This window comes from Gossypium hirsutum, chromosome D01 (genome assembly GCF_007990345.1).
Source record: "Gossypium hirsutum isolate 1008001.06 chromosome D01, Gossypium_hirsutum_v2.1, whole genome shotgun sequence".
NCBI classification, from domain to species: Eukaryota; Viridiplantae; Streptophyta; class Magnoliopsida; order Malvales; family Malvaceae; genus Gossypium; species Gossypium hirsutum.
The window spans coordinates 33,338,076-33,356,512 of record NC_053437.1 but is presented as its reverse complement, the minus strand read 5'-3'; the positions used below and the strand labels follow the sequence as shown (position 1 = coordinate 33,356,512).

The 18,437-nt window shown below is 33.4% G+C and overlaps 1 non-coding gene across 1 annotated transcript; it reads left to right on the top strand.

Moving 5' to 3' along the window:
* The first annotated feature begins 10,520 nt into the window (after positions 1-10,520).
* Positions 10,521-10,627, top strand: LOC121214381 (small nucleolar RNA R71). The gene has a single exon (XR_005909964.1). It is a non-coding gene; the product is annotated as a small nucleolar RNA R71 (small nucleolar RNA).
* The last annotated feature ends 7,810 nt before the right edge of the window (positions 10,628-18,437 follow it).

The following is an 18,437-nucleotide window of genomic DNA, read 5'->3' as shown; positions in this document are numbered from 1 at the left end:
ATAACATATATATATTGATTCATTTTAAATAGAATCATATATTAACATTCAATTTAATCAACATTATACATAAAATAGTTCATACAAACTTACCTGGCTAAATTGTAGAAATGTCAAAGTATAGGGGTATTTTGGTAATTTTCTATTTCCTCGATTTTCCACTCGATCTTGATCTAAATTAATAATTTCATTCAATTTATTAATTTAGATAGTGAAACAAATTATTTTATACAATTTAGTCATTTTTTACATTTTAAAAAAATTACCCCTAACATTTTACTTTTATTCAATTCAGTCCATGAGCCTAAAACATGCAAATTAACCTTTTTTATAGCCAATTCATATCAGTCGAATATTCATGGTACCCATTTCAGCCCATTTTTGCAACAATTTCACACCAAATCTTTGTACTTTTATTATTTTAACAATTTAGTCCTTAATCGATAAATTCATAAAAAATCACTTAACAAAATACTTTTAAATAACAACTAATATTTCAAATTCATAATTTAACATAAAAAATCACTAGATTCATCAGTGGCAACATTCAAAATCTTTAACAGTTTCAAAATCGAAGGTACGGCCTAGCTAGACCTAGTTACAACGATTTCAAAAACATAAAAATTATTAGAAACAGATAGCTTAGGGACTTACATACAAAGAAACATGGTTAGCCGAGCTTCAAAATCTCCATGGTGGTTCGGTGAAGAACAAAACCAAATGGGGAAGAAAATTATTATGTTTTCTTTATTTTATTAACCTTTTTTTATTTTATTAATAAAATAACATATAAAACATTATAATTAAAATAAATTAAAGCTTCCAACCGTCCCACTGTCTTTAGGATGGCTAATTTACTTAATAAGGTCATCCAATTATAATCCTTTAATCAATTAACACCTTTAAACTAATAGCGATTGACTTTTTCAACTTTTACGATTTAGCCCTTTTCGCTTAATTAATTATTGAAACGGTAAATTTTTTAAGGAAACTTTAATAACACCTTAATGACATTTTGTAAATATTTATAAAAATATTTATGGCTCGGTTTATAGAAAAGAGGTACCGATACCTCATTTTCTAAAACCACTTGACCTGAAGGTTTTACCGCTTGAGCTTAAGTAATCATTCGAATAGCATAAATTATTGAATCAAAAATTTTTTAAAAACATATTTGACTTGTAAATATTATATTTAATATTTACGAACTTACTCATCGGATTTGTGGCCTCGAAACCATTATTTCTGACACCACTGAAAAACAGGCTGTTACATTAGCTCACATATAACTAGATGGTACATATTATATCTCCCAAATCATCATTTCCTTTTAAAACAAAAATGCTAAAAGACTTCCCTAGGTATATGCCATAAGTTCAACAAAAGAAATTCACCATAGAAGTTGAGATCGAGATTCTGGAATTGATGCTGAATTTGACACTCAATAATCTGATGAGTACTTAACCTGCGCACAGAAAACAAAACTGTTTGCTGAGTATGAACTCAGTGGTATTTCCATAATCCTAATATTAAACCATACAAAAGCAATGAATTGAATATCATAATATGCATATATCTTTCAACTATTAAACTATGTTATTTAGTCATATATACATAACCATTTCATCATCTAAAATATTCACACCATAAATGACATCACAACAAATATATTGTCACATTTACATCACAACAGATATATTGTCACATTTACATCACAACAGATATATTGTCACATTTCTCATTCAATCCCAAACATTTTATATCAATTAACACAGGAAATTGTCTCCCAATTCTCTTTCAGAATTCATTGTCTCATTTATATATTTTAACTCCCTATTAATCTAACTCGGACTCAGAAAGATACACGGATCCAACCAATCACACTAGTTTGACACCCAATGCCTCATTAGGTAAATTCGAAGTAGTAAATTGCGCCCAACACTCATCAGTATAATCAAAGTATAAATATGCCCAACACTCATCAACTCGTAGTCGAAGTAACCCTGAACTCTTCCTATCTTATGGGATGCCAATTATACCCAACCTTACCCAAACAGTTAATAGCGTAACCATTTCTCAATTTCATTTATATGCCAATATCTCGATATATATCATAATCTCATCATCAAATCATTGATTCATGCATCTGGAAGCATAACTCATCACAATATAAGTTCAATTTCACATTTATATCAATATACAACATTTTCACATGTATTCAGTATGGTCATTATCTATATCAATCGATTCAAATAAAATCAATTCAATTCCTTTTTATCAAAGTGACTCACCTTATGATCTTACCAGGCAAAACAATTCATGATGCAACAAATCAAAGTAGTTCGGATTATAGAAACACAAACTATAAACTCCAAGCTATTCATGGATGACTTTGTCTTTTCCTTTCCATTTTTTGAGAATCATGGTTGACTTTAGCTACGGATCAACATAAACATATCAAATCATCAATATACAAACAAATTCACATTCAATTACTAATTTAAACAATTTTTTATTTTATTCAATTAAGTCCCTAAAATCGGGACTAACATAACTTTGAATCTATAACTCTAATTTGCAAGATGATTTCACTAGAGTCCTTTTTAATACCTCCAATTCTCATTTCTACCACAAATTTTAGAATTTGTTCATTTTTGTCCATATTGAGCAAAACTATCAATTCATTTCACAATTTGGTCCTTCTTTAAATCTAAGCTTAAAATTTATCCATTTGGTATCTAGAACTTCAAAGATTAAACAATGGTATCATTCTAAAACTTCAACAGTTTCAAAAATTAACACATGGGTCAACTAGCTTAAGCTCTTGGGATTCCAAAAACATAAAAATTACTAGAAAATGACTAAATTGAACTAACCAATTGAAGCTTTAAAAATTTGAAACCCTTAAAGGTCGAATGCCTCAACTCTCCTAAAGTGATTTTGGTTCTTGCATGAAGATGAAGAAGAGGAAAATAATTTCTCTTTCTTTCCACTATACTAGCATATACCTTAAGTTATTTACTTATTAAAATTTTATTTAATAAAACCTTATAATTTAAAACATTACCCACTAGCCATCACCATCCACTATCAAAATTGTAGTGGTTTAATTACCACATAAGCCCCTTGACCAAACTCTTGTTAAAGATTCACTATCAATTGAACTTTTACTACTTTTGGAAGTTAGTCCCTACACCTTAATTAACCACTAATTCAATAAACTTACCTATTTAAAATTTCAATTTATTTCTACTACTCCATAAATATGTAATAAAAATACTTATCGCCTCGGTTTTGAAACAAGGGGTCCTAAAACTACACTTTCTAACATCATTGACTTTCTGGCCGTTACATGTAATACCAATGAAAGGATATCATTTACCCTTTATTGGGCTATGAATTCCACTCTTTTGGAATGATGCTACGTCATGTAGAAGTTGTATACCCAACGCACTAGCTTTCGGTTCCTTATCTATTTGAACTGAGGCTTTCATTTACATCAAAGTATATGAGTCACACATACATAGTCCATCATCCACTCAAGATTCAAGTATGCCACATTATGAACATCCCAAGTAAATAAATTCATAAACATATCTAAGATCTATTCTACTTGGGTCCTGTCCGATGTATTGTCAGTCTAATCAACCACATCTATATCTCTGTATTCTAGAATTCATCCGTTTCAATTCCCAAGACAAGGTATCTCCCTATTTGGAGTTGATAAATGACATATTAGTCTTTCAATCAATTTTCTCAATTCTGATTAGACTAAGGACATGTTTAAATTATCTACTAGTACAAGTTGTTTTTTCGCATTACGATCCAACCTCAAAATGTTGCTAAATATTCGATTAAATGTTAGATAATCAATGAACCAATATTTACTTTCATTTTGTTTCACATGCAAAAGCCATTGAGGATAATATAAAAAAGATATTAATGATTTTGACAGATATTTTATTATACCAAATTGTTCGAAAAATTACAAGTACATAGACGGAATCACTACATGAAGGGCACAAATCCCAATACTTTTGGCTCTATTACCAATTGAACTCAATCTTTTAATACATCAAAGTATGCGACTCATACACACATGGCCCGTCAATTACTCAAGATTGAGGTGAGTTGCATTATGAATGTTACAAGTGAATAATTCCATAAACAAATCTAGGATTTATTCTACTTGGGTCCTGTCCGATGTACTATCAATCCAATTAGTCGCATCTATTTTTCTATCTTTTAGGAGTCATCCGCTTCGATACCCAATGCAAGGTATCTCTTCAATTAGATTTAATAGATGACATAATAGTATTTTAATCGATTTGCTAAATTTGATTAGATTAAAAACCATGTAGATTATATACTAATATAAGTTGTATTCTCGCATTATGATTTGACCACATTATGCAACTAATATTAGTTAAACACTAGATAATCAATGAGCTAATATTATCTTTTATTTTGCTTTGCGTGGAAAAATCATTGAGGACATTATTCAAAATATATTAATGATAACAATGGAAATTTTATTAAACTAATTTGTTTGAAAAATTATAAGTACATAGACGATATCTCTACACTAAGGGCACTAGATCCCAACAGAACAAAGCCTATAAGAACACAAACAAAATATGGGCATACACCCACGAGATCTGAGCCCGCAGCTTAGTTTAAATAGGCAGATTCCCCATATGCATGATACTAGGCTCAAGTTTGGGTTTGCTTTTCAATTTTAGTTTATTTTTATAATTTTTAATTTACCATTTTAGTCAAACAAGGTTGTTCGAAAATCCTTAATTTTCTCAGTAGAATTAGAATCATATTTACATTCATAATTTTCCATTTTAGGCATGCATGGTATTTGACTGCACTTCCAAATCACTGAAGTTGTGAATCTCTCCTCTTATCTTTTGACACTCTCTGCTTTCCAACCTTCTTCCTCATTCCTTTTCTAGTTGAGTATTGAGTTGATTATTTTTAACACATTCAAATCACTAAAGTTGTGAACCTCTCCTCTCCTCTTTCGACATTATTTGCTTTCCAAGCTTCCTCCTCATTCATTTAGTTAAGTATTTAATTAATAAATTCTTCATGTTCCTTATTTTCCTTTGATTAAAAATAGTGCTTGTTGAATTTTGAGGGAGACATGAATCCATGGAATATCCTTAAGGACAACTCTAGTCATGCCTCAAGCAACATCCTCTTGTTTTTAAGTTCCTTTTTTACAACATTGTTCTTCACAAAGTGGTCACCAAGGTGATTGTGAACAGATGGAACGACGGAAATGTGCAAGTGTACACAATCGCAACAAGTAATAAAGTGACAAGTAAATGTTGAGTTATCGTACCCACAGGGACTGTGAAAAGAATTATTTATGAATGCTATTTAAAACACTTTGGTGAAGAAAAATATTTTGTTTGAAGAGGGTGATTCAAAACTAAGATTTTAAACTAAGTGAACTAAATAAATAAATCTCAAATGCACAATTTCAAAATACGATTTTAATCAAGATGACATAATTGTATTAGATTAATTACATTTCTTAACTTAGAATTATTAAACTCGTGTTTATATTGTTACGAATAAGTTCACGGCAACTCGGTAATTTGCTAACTTATGAACATACTCACCTACCAAAATCCATTTATCTCTTGACTATATCCCTATGTCAATTCAACCGATTAAACAAATCTTAATAGGCTTGCACATATATACTTATTAAATCGAAATAATCTCTTGTACATATCCCTATGTCAATTCAAACAATTAACTCGATTTAATAAGCACATAAAGGAGTAGGAGCTAGAGTAGAATTCTTAAAAAATTCTAAGTTCTAATTCTACTCTAAGTAAATAACAATTAATAATTAATATAACGCATATTAAATTATTATTTGCTATTAATAAGATAAAAACTTATCAAATAAAGTATGATTAAATTAAAACTAACCTTAACTCTAAATAAAGCTGATAATAAATAATATATATTATAATGGATATAATTATATATTAATAATTATCATCTTTTTTTTATTGAACTAAAAATATTTATTCTAGATGCTTTTTGAAAATATTTACAAAAAGAGGCATCTAATTTTTAATATTTATAAAAAGAGTTACCAAATTTTTAAAAATAATTCAATTAAGTTCCTAGACTTAATGAAAATTCAAAATTGAGTTGCAACATAGAACTTGGTTCAAAATTGACCCTTTTATTTAAAAAATAAAAATTTATTTTGTCATTTAGGGAATAATTTCTTGGGAAATTATGTTAAAATCAATTCCCAAGAAAGATTGGAGAGGTCACAAGCTGTTCTGCTTAAGTTTCAATTTCTTGGACAGAATTTATTTAAACATACTAATCCCGAAAATATACCCTAAATCATTTATTCAAACAGAAGAACAAGAAAAATTAAATATCTAATAAAATGAATGAGATTTGATTCTGTTCAATTTTATCTCCCCAGTAATGTTTCAAATGTTGAGCATTAACTCAAAAATTACCTCCCTTACCTTGAAGTTCAACAACTCCGTATGGATAGACTCGATGAATCATAAATGGACCAGACCAACGTGATTTTAACTTACCTAGAAAGAACCTTAATATGGAATTGAATAACAAGACTTGCTGACCTGCTTCAAATTCTCGAACTCGAATGTGCTTGTCATGCCATTTCTTGAGTCTCTCATTAAGTAATTTGGCATTCTCGTATGAAGACATTTGGAATTCTTCTAACTTATTAAGTTGAAGCATCTGTTTCTCTTTGGCACTTTTAAGATCCAAGTTGAGTCATTAGAGAGTCCAGTAACCTTTGTATTCTAACTCCAATGGTAGATGGCAGGCTTTCCCAAAGACTAACCTATAGGGTGACATCCCTAAAGGTGTCTTGTATGTTGTCATGTAAGCCCATAAAGAATCGTTCAGTCTTTTGGACCAATCTCGTCAGTTCGGGTAAACTACTTCTCAAGTATGCCTTTGATCTCCTTGTTCAGCTTGCCCATTCGTCTATAGATGGTAAGCTGTAGCGACCTTGTGTTTCACTCCATGTTTATCTAATAATCATTTCAACCACTTGTTCACAAAATGGGACCCTTCATCACTAATGATGGCTTTTGGGGTTCCAAACCTTGTGAACACATGTTTCTGCAAAAACTTCATTACAACCTTAGCATCGTTTGTCGGATATGCCTCTGCCTCAACCCACTTAGACACATAGTCTACTGCTATTAATATGTACTTGTGACCGAAAGACGGAGGGAAAGGACCGAGAAATTCAATACCCCAAACATCGAATAATTCTACCTCAATGATGTTTGTTCGAGGAATCTCATTTCTATTGGTGACATTTCTGACCCTTTTACATCGATCACAACTCTATTTGTAAGCATATGCATCTTTGAATAGTGTTGGCCAAAAGAATCTGGCTTGCAATATCTTGGCTGCAATACGTGTACCTCCAAAGTGTCCCCCACTCGGAGCTGAGTGAAAATGGTATAAAATCTTATGTACTTCATCTTCTGCCATGCAACTCCTGATCATTTGATCTTCCCACTTTTTAAACAAATACAGTTCTTCCCAGAAATAGTATTTCACATCTTGAAGAAAGTTTTTCTTTTGATGATACATCTTATCAATCGGCATCAAACCACAAGCTAAAAAGTTAGCAATATCAGCAAACCAAGGGGTATTATGGACATGATTTACCTTCAGTATGTGTTCATCTGGAAACGTCTCTCGAATTGGTATAAGAGGAGGGTTCCCTTCTTGCGGCTCCAATTTGGACAAGTGGTCTGCTACTTGGTTTTCAACTCCCTTTCGATCTTGAATTTCTAGATCGAACTCTTGAACTAGAAGTACCCATCGGATCAGTCCCGACTTAGCATCTTTCTTGGCAAGCAAAAACTTAATTGTCGAGTGGTTTGTATAAACAGTCACTTTAAAATGTAGCAGGTGCATTACATAAACCAAATGGCATGCGCCTAAATGCAAATGTATCGTAGGGGCAGGTGAATGTTGTCTTGTACTGATCTTTCGGTGCTACTGTAATCTGATTATAGCCTGAGTATCCAAATATAGTAATAGTCTCGCCTTGCGAGTCTACCCAGCATCTAGTCTAAAAACGGCAAAGGAAAGTGATCTTTCCTAGTTACCTTGTTCAGCTTTCGGTAATCGATGCAAATTCTCCATCCCATAACCGTTCTAGTCGGTATCAACTAGTTATTCTCGTTTTCAATGACTGTGATACCTCTTTTCTTTGGCACGTACTAGACCGGACTTACCCATGAACAATCTGAGATGGGGTAAATTATACCTGCATCTAACCACTTCATGATTTCTTTCTTAACTACGTCCTTCATGATGGGGTTCAGTCTTCGTTGTCCATCAATCGTCCCTTTTTTGCCATCTTCTAAGATAATCTTGTGTATGCATACATATGGACTAATTCTGCAAATATCGGCTATGGTCCATCCGATAGCCTTCTTGAATTGTTTCAACACCAGGATGAGTTTCTCTTCTTACTCAGTAGTTAATTCTACTGAAACAATCACAGGCAGAGTGGAAGAGTTACCTAAATAAACATATTTCAAATGTGAGGGAAGTACCTTTACTTCTAATTTAGGTGGCTCCTCGATTGACGCTTTTGGTTGGGCATAATCCTTTTTCTCTAACTCCAAAGATTCAAAGCGGGATTGCGGATTAAATCCCCTTTGATTAGCTTTTAACAAAGCTAAGCATTCATCCTCCTCTTCATCATTTGGAGGATCTGATTTCAAAATTTGTTCCAATGAGTCCTCAACATAATTGAGTTCCTTTTCAATGAGTAAATCTTTTAAATCGGACACTGCAGAACAATAATCAATTGTGTCAGGAAATCGCATAGGCTTAAAAAAAATTAAATGTTACCTGATCATCCTGAACACGCATAGTAAGCTCGCCCTTCTAGACATCAATAAGGGTCATTCTGGTTGCTAAGAATGGTTATCCTAGGATGATTGGCACCTATTTTCCTACTTTAAAGTCTAGAATCACAAAGCCAGTAGGAAAGATAAATTTGTCTACACGTACCCATACGTCCTCAATTTTTCCTTTTGAATGTGTTAAGGATCGATCTTCTAATTGAAGTGTAACCGTAGTAGGTCTAACTTCACCTATCCCTAACTTCCTAAATATTGACATGTGCATCAAGTTGATACTCACACCCAAGTCACATAGTGCCTTACCACAATATGTTGCTCCAATTTTGCAAGGTATGGTAAAATATCCAAGATCCTTTAATTTTAGGGGTAGTCTATCTTGAAGATATGTACTGCATTCCTTCGTTAGGGCTACCGTCTCAAATTCTCCAAGCCTTTCGTTTTTTAGACAGGATATCTTTCATAAATTTGATGTAGTTCGGTATTTTTTCAAGTGCTTCAACCGACGGGATGTTGATATGAAGTTTCTTGAGTACGTTTAGGAACTTCTTGAATTGAATTTCTTGCTTCTGCTTTTGAAGTCATTGAGGGTAGGGTGGTGAAGGTTTCTTTACTAAAACTGATTGATTCATTTTCTATGGTAATTCTGCATCTAACGAAGTTATTAGTTGATCAAAATTAGCTGGTTTAGAAGTTACCTTGTCGGATTTTTCAAAGTCAATTTTCGGTGAAACTGGAATTTCAACACTCAGTTGAACTTCCTCTGAGTCTTGAGCGTCAGCTGGCTCCTTCTTAACTTCGACGAAATTGGGATTTAAAGTCTTTTTGCTCCTCAATGTCAACGCTTTACAATGCTCCTTCCCTGGATTCCTCAGATTATCCATATCACTAGGTAAAGCACCTTGTGGTCGGTTTGTGTGTTCAGTTGCAAGCTGGCCCACTTGGTTCTCCAAATTCCTTAGAGAGGTATCATTTTTCACCATGTATGCCTTCAATAGATTCTCTAGGCTATTGGACGGTTCAGCTTGGTTTAGTTTCTGAGCTTGTTGGGAAAAACTAGGTGGCTGGGTCGATCTACGTTGGATATAATTGTTACTGGTCCTTTCCCCTTGGTTACTCCAGGAAAAATTCGGGTGGTTTCGCCATGATGGGTTATAGAAATTTGATTGCAGCCCTTGCCTTCCTTGATTTTGGTTCTAGTTACCCACGTAATACACAGATTCTGGGTTCGATGGACATTCTTCGAACAAATGTCCTTCCCCACAATAAACACAGCCTACATTTTCAAATTGATTCAATGGCTGTACTGCAAAACTATTACACTCATTAGTAGTAATATTTTTTGACATTGAGGATATTGATTATACTTGAGATGCGAGTGAAGTAAGAGCATCTACTTCATGTATTCCAGCGACTTGTCTTCCTGACGTTGTTCGATTGGTTGGTCATTGATAATTGTTACTGGAAATCCTCTCAATGATTTCATAAGCCTCATTATAAGACTTAGAAAGGAGAGCACCATTAGCAGAAGCGTCCATTACCATCCTCATGTGAGCATTGAGACCATTATAAAATGTCTCAAGTTGTATGCAATGTGGGATTCCATGATGAGGGCACTCTCCTAATAATTCTTTGTACCTTTCCCATGCCTCATACAATGACTCATCGACCATTTGTTGGAAACCAGTGATCTCATTCCTCAACTTACCATTCTTGCTAGGCGAGAAATACTTCATAAGGAATTTTTCTGCTAACTCTTGCCTTGTTGAAATTGAGTTTGGTGGTAATAAGTTCAACCAAGCTCGAGCTCTGTCCCTTAGTGAATTTGGGAACCGCTTTAATCGTAATGTATCTTTGGGTACTCCGGCTAACTTGAAAGAATCGCTTACCTCTATAAACAGTCTTAAGTATAGGTGAGGATCTTCGGTAGGCATTCCACTGAATTGGCCCACTGTCTAAAGCATATGGAACATGACTGGCTTCAACTCGAACTGTTGTGCCTCAATTTTGGGTCTCCTAATACCCAGATTAAGATCATGAAATACTGGCATGACATACTGACTTAAAGCTCTATCCCTATCATCAGCAATAAGGATAGGATTTGAGCAAGGTTTGATCTGTTTTCTTGATTCAGATTTTCGAAGTTCATCTCTTCAGTCCTTCTTTGACTTACTTGTCTTCTTTGCTGTCGAAAAGTTTGTTCAATCTTAGGGTCTACAGGGAGTAAATCAATGATTCGGTCAATACTCATAAACACCTAAAATAATCACAGAAAAATTAACTAAGTTAAAATTTTAACAGAAAAATAAACCAAAATGCAAAACTAACAACTTCACAAATAATGACTTTTTTAAAACACAATCTCGGCAATGGTGCCAAAAACTTGGAATGACAAAATGTGCAAGTGTACACAATCGCAACAAGTAATAAAGTGACAAGTAAATGTTGAGTTATCATACCCACAAGGACTATGAAAAGAATCATTTATGAATACTATTTAAAACACTTTGGTGAAGAAAAATATTTTGTTTGAAGAGGGTGATTCAAAACTAAGATTTTAAACTAAGTGAACTAAATAAATAAATCTCAAATGCACGATTTCAAAATACAATTTTAATCAAGATGACATAATTGTGTTAGATTAATTACGTTTCTTAACTTAGAATTATTAAACTCATGTTTATATTGTTACGAATAAGTTCATGGCAACTTGGTAATTTGCTAACTTATAAACATACTCACCTACCAAAATCCATTTATCTTTTGACTATATCCCTATGTCAATTCAACCGATTAAAAAAATCTTAATAGGCAAATATGTTATTGTACATACATACTTATTAAATCAAAATAATCTCTTGTACATATCCCTATGTCAATTCAAACAATTAACTCAATTTAATAAGCACATAAAAGACTATGTGAGGTAACAAAGTATCCTTATCTTGAAACAGTTTAATCACAATAATCTTGCAAGTTATGCAAGGTAAATGTATCATCAGATACCGTTGCTAATCTAACCCTCAGCTACCTTAGATTATTAAACATGCACTGATTAAGTGTTGTGGCCATTAATTACAATTTCAATCTGATTAAATAATTAATTCATTAGTTACCTAACAATTTTAATGCAAGAATAACTTAGTCATGATTTTACTCAATCAAGCATCTTACCGAGGCCTATAACAACATAAACATAATTTCAATAATTTTAACAAATGAAATGTAATAAACCTAACACGAATTAGATTTAAGCTAAATTGATTAAATTAACCATTCCAACAACATAAATATTCATAGATATGTTCAACATAACAACAACAAAAATTAAAGAGATAGGGAACAAGAATCAAATCCGGTGTTTTTCTGTGGCTTGACTAGTTGCTCCGTTCTTCCTTCTCCGTTGTCCTCATCAACCAAGGATGCTACAAACACTTAATTACTTCTTCAAATAGCTGATGAATGCCCCTTTCCCAATAGGAGAAATCGGCAAGAAAGCAAGGGAATTTTGGAATGGAAAAGAAGAGAGAAAGTGAAGAGAAGAGAGGAAAGATGTGAACGCTTGAGGCATGTTTCTAAAATGGCCATCCTAAGGGGGTTTCTATAGCTGAGGAGGGCTGCTAAAATTATGATCCAAAGAGCCCTCCCTTGGCCGGCCACACATGTGGCAAGGTTGATAGTTTCAACTTTGCTAATTTAGGCTTGGGGCAAATCTATAAAGCCACCAATTGTGGAAGGGTTTGAATGCAACTTGAACAAGTATTCAAAGGCCTCTTTGCAAGCTTAAATAATCAGCTAATAAACTAATTTGGGTCAGCTCTTGGGATGGTTTTTGGGCTGACCATTTCCTGGTCGGTTCAGTTCAACTGGACCACTTTTTCATAATTAATTAATAATAATTTATTAACCCAAATTAAATTGGATATAAATTAAAATTAATTATATTATGAATTAATACATATAATTTTGGACTGTCTTAGGCTAAAATTTAGTTCACCTTGATACTTCAAATTGCTTCTCGGTTTTGCGCTTCTAGCGGTGTTTATCGAGTCATTTTTCGCCCTTTGTGCAAATCTATCGAAAATAACCAAAATTCATCAAAATTAATTATAAAATTAACTAAAGTTTAACATGTTCATATTTTAAGTGCACGTTAATTATTTTGTAAAAATTAATTATTTCTTCAACAAGAATTTTATCAAAACTGTATGATTTTAAATTAAAAAGGGTATGTAAAAATGTGTAAATTTCCGGATAATATTATCATTTACCAAAGTCATTCATACTATGTGGATTTGAAAAAAATTGTACGAGGTGGATGGATATCAAAGTAGATCTTAAGGAGACTTTTAATAGACTCCGATTGGATTTCCTAGAAAATACCCTTAATAATATGCTCAACTACCACTGAATATCATCCAAGTGATTATGAATTGCTTCCCCGATGTCTATGCATCTACTTTGGAATGAAAAAACTACTGATGAATTCTACCCTCCAAGGGGTGTTAGACAAATAATAAATAAAAAAATTAGATTATATGCCATTTTTTATGTGATTCCGGTCACATCATGTGACTTGACAAGAAAAGCTCGAGATTGGCCCAAGTGCGAGGGGCCCAAAACTAAAATGAAATTCTTCAAACGTATGTTTTGTTTTTTATTTTCATGTTTTGTTGATCTAACGTGCTAGATATTATTATTTTGTTTTATCCACAGATTTTATCATGCATTATATGTTTAAGTGTTTGATATGTTATTATATGTTTATGTGTGAGATTGTGTCATATGTTCCTAAATACATGCATGTGAAGTAATGTTATAATGCTACTTTTAATCATAGTCTTGTTATATATGCGTTTTGAGTCATTTGTCTAAAAGTATGTCATATGTGCGTGTGCATTCGTGGTAGAGTATTATCTATGTTTCTATGCATGTGAGTCAAAAGTCAAGTGACTAATTTTTGTGTTGTCTTAGTCGAATGTTGGAATGAATTTTGCAAGCATTTGATGACTATTTATATCTGGTGCAGGTGTCTATTAGTATAGGCTTAGGATGACCATTCATTGTCGAATGCATGTATCAAAGAACCATAAAAAATAATAAAGATTCAAGCTTTTAAGGCTAATTCATTTTTGACTCATCATATGGTGTGCCAAGTTCATTTTTTCAGCTTGCTTAGTGAGGAAGAATCCATGAACAATCAAGGGAAATGTGCCCCATAAATTCGGTCATTCAATGAAGTACATGAGGAACTTTTCAACTTAATGCATGTGCATGGATTTTAGAAGCCTTTTAATTGCTTAAGATGAATCAAAACTTTCTTAAGGGTTAAGTGTTCATGCACATCCAAGGGGGGTGAAAGACATTAATTTTGGCCATGCATGCATGAACCAAGTTTAAGAACCATTTTTAATGACTCATGTGAACCTCTTTATGTTAAGTATGAACATGTTTATGGTGTGTATGAACACCATTAGATGCAGAATTCCATTAGTCATTTAGGATTATATAAATAGTTATGTACTTGAGCTTTTTGGTTAGACCATTTTAATACAAAGAGTTATTTACGTAAGAATTGTTTCTCTCTCGGTTCTTAGCTGAATGTATTTGAACTTATCAAACTTCCTTCGAGTTTGTACCGTTCAACCCTGTCTTATCACTTTATTATCCACCCGAAGTGTGGCGACTTCATTATACCAAGGTTCGAGTGTTTGTCAAATTTATGAGGGTTGAGTTTAATTTTAACTCCGGTTTCGTAAAACATTCAAGTCTTTTAGCTCGCGGTTTCTACCATCATTTGAACATATTCAAGACGATCCTTCTTACAAGCTATTTTTTGAACTTTTCGAGTCTTGGGAAATCGCATCAATTTTTAATATTGAAAATTTGCACATTTTGCTAATATTACACGTATGGAAGCCAAATAAACAAATAAAAAGGTTGAACATGTAACACCCCAAACCTAGCCCAGACATTATGGTCGGATCTAGCGATGTCACATGATAGGGTGTTTGAAAATTGTGTCGTTGCGTTAAAACCATTTCCATTGAATTACTTATCTTAATATCTTATTAGTTCCAAAATTGTGTTGCTCATTTAATCGATAGTTTTAAAACGTTATTCGTTTGCGGAAGCTTTTAAAACAGATTAAACAATCAAGCGTTTAGGAAAACCAATTGTTTCTTTTGAAAACCGAGGTTTCCTACTACTAGCAGTTGAAATCCATAAGGTAAAGATAATTAAAACCCAAAACCAAAGTCCAAAAGTCCAATTACAACCCAAAAACTTAGCCAGTAAAAATAGGATAGAAATAAAAACCAATTATCGTAAATATGGGTTAAAAATCATGAAAGTCCAAAACTGTGGTCACCGCCGAGTCCTCTGCCGCACCGATCCATCTAGATTTAGGGATTACTTGTGCACATTTAAACAAAAGGGGTAAGTTTACGAAAACTCAGAGTGTAATCCCACAGAAAACAAACAATAGCAAGTCACAGTGCACAGTTAAAGTAGTCCTTGGCCTAAGCCCTTTTTCAGTAACAATTTAGGCCTTAGTCCACCTCAGTACAGTATCAAATATACAGTAGGGCCTTAGCCCATCACAGTATCAGTAGCAGTCATGCAGTATTCAGTAACAAAGTCCTACCCAACCAGCCTCTACACACCATCTCCGTCCAACCCTACACTCCATGTGGGGATCAAATCAACCCACCCATCCCTACACTCCAGGTAGTATGAATGCAGCACAAAACAGTAATTTGCAGCTGAGCTACCAGTATGTTAGGCTTAAGAGCCTTTCAGTACACTTCCTCCAAATATAATTAACCCAACCCCATGCAATGCAACATACAAGTCATGACATGCTAACTCAGGAAATCAGTACATATAACCAGTTCAACAAACAAGTATACTATCATCATGCTTAGCACATATATAAATTAAACAGTCAGTTCTTACAATTAGGGGTCTAACTGATGCTTACCGACCCTACAGTATGTTCACAGTCGACTTGGGTGACCCGTGCAACCTTAGCAATCAATTCAGTGAAAATGGGCTCACACGCCCATGTGGTCTGCTCGTGTTGGCCCACATGCCCGTGTGGCCCACTCGGCCCAAATTGACCTTGGTCGTGTGGTCCATTTTTAATGTAAGCCGTGCTAGCTAATATTCATATATTTTTCACTATTTACTTATATGTTCCTTCAAAGCTGTCTACTTGAGTCACTGTTACTGAATTATTTATATCTTGAGCTAAAGAATACCAAATTAAGATCTTCTTAATGTCTTTGAAACTAGACTCAAATAAATTTCTACCATAAAATTTTTAGAATTTTTGGTTCAGGCAATAAGTACAGTAAAATATTCAAACTTACCCTTGTTCTGTTGTCTAATAGCTTCGACCTTTCTTTGCTAAAAATTAATTATCTCTTAGTACAAAATTTGGATGATGTTACCATTTGTTTCTATTGAAAGTAGACTCATTAATAATTTAAACATGTAAATTTTAACCCCTAATTATTTTTTTCCAATTTTTTTTATGATTTTCCAAAGTCAAAATAGGGGAACCCAAATTCATTTTGACCTTGTCTTACAAAATTTATTATATCTCACGATTTACAATTTCATTACTTACATCGTTTCTTCTATGAAAAAATAGATTCGATAAGATTTAATTCCATATTTTTTTCATCCTCTAATTTGATCCACATAATTTATGGTTATTTTTCAAAGTTAGCTTATTGCTACTATCCAAACAGCAAGCAATTTTAGCTTTTCGCTGAATCTCATTTTCTGCGTTTCAGGTACACACCTGGTTTTGTTTGATGCTAAAACAGTCTCTGAGCACTTCAAAGCCTATAATTGAACAAATAACACTAATTTAATCTCACAAAATGTGATCCCAAATCGAACTCGTATCCAGGTTTTAACCCATAAGCGACTAAACCTTACATTCAACCGATGAACAGTAATTCTCACACAAACTAAGACTCCAATTGGTGATTACGAGCAATTGAATCCTCCCCTAATTGACATAAACAAAACACTTCAGAAGAAAGTTAACAAACAGAGACAAATCACTTATCTAAAACTTACCGAAAGATCGCAGACAAATGTGGAGCGACACGAGGCAGAGTGAGAAAAGAAAAATCAAGAAGATGAAGGGTGAAATAGAGCAGAAATTCGGCAGAAATGAAGAGAAAAATGGCAAAAGGGTGGAAGGATTTTGGGGAAAGTAAAAAAAAAAGAAGAAAAAAAGATGAACAAAATATTTGATAACCACCCCAATCCCTTGTTTCTCTCTATCAAACTCCCTACTACATCCACTACTCAGAATTTTAGTCCATCTCAAACTCTCCTGGACTCAGGAGCAAAAATAATGCCCACACGAAGATTCAAACACAGGACCTCCTTCACATCAACACTTCACTTATGCACCAGACCAGCAGGCCCATTCTGTTAATTATTTGCCAATTTTTACTTAAAAGCCTACCGACAAAAGATAAATACCAAAATTTTCCCAAGTCCTAGCTTGAACTTGGGACCTCCCAAACACAACCAAAACACATAACCACTAAAGCAGACAGATATTTTGTGTCACACATTCACAATACCCAAAATTAAAATTTTGGGGTGTTACAGAACATATATTTGTCTGGTTTACAATTTTAATTTTAGGGTTGTAAGGTTCTTTAGTGTGAGAATGTTGATTTTTTCCTTCCAAATATACATCCATCTATAGGTTAAGTTGCAATTGGACTAAGTCACTACTATAGATAAATAGAGATAGACACCAAAGGCTTGTTCACACAGTTTGAAAACTTCCTATGTTTGCGAGGCCTTGCTTAGAGAGTTAATCTACTATGCTTCAATTAGTACAAGTTGTGATTTAAGTCTCAGTCACTCACCAAGTAGCAACCTCGCTCCTATACTCTAAACATGATCACTCTCTCTTCAAGACTTTTCCCCTAAAAGCTTAGATGTAAATTGATTGACATAATTAAGTTTACTTTCATTGTTTTGCACTCAATAGAATAGTTCCTCTATAAACAAATAAAGTACTCTTTCAATTCATATGTCTAACCTAAACAAACCATGTTATAAATTAAAAAGGCTTGTTAAGTTACAATTAACCATTTTCTCTATTTCCTTCCTCCTTCCTTTTTCCTTCTTTCTTCTTTATTTGCCCTCCTATTCCTTCACTCATCTCATGTCTTAATAAAAAAGCCATTTTAATATCAAATATCTACAGTCCACCATATATCTTAAATTTATATATATCTATGTAGGGTTATGTGTGTTTGCTTTGAAAGAGATAATCAAACCATGGCATGCAAAGCAGCAAAATGTAAGAGCAAAATTTTCGCAACCATCATTATAAAAAGGGTCCACTTAAAGATATAAGGCTATTGGAAAGCAAGTGTATTCAATGAGACTATGTCTCCTCCATATCTTCATTTCAATATTGCAGCCTATGATAAGAAATTTCTATTCATCGAGATCCAAATGTGGGGGCAC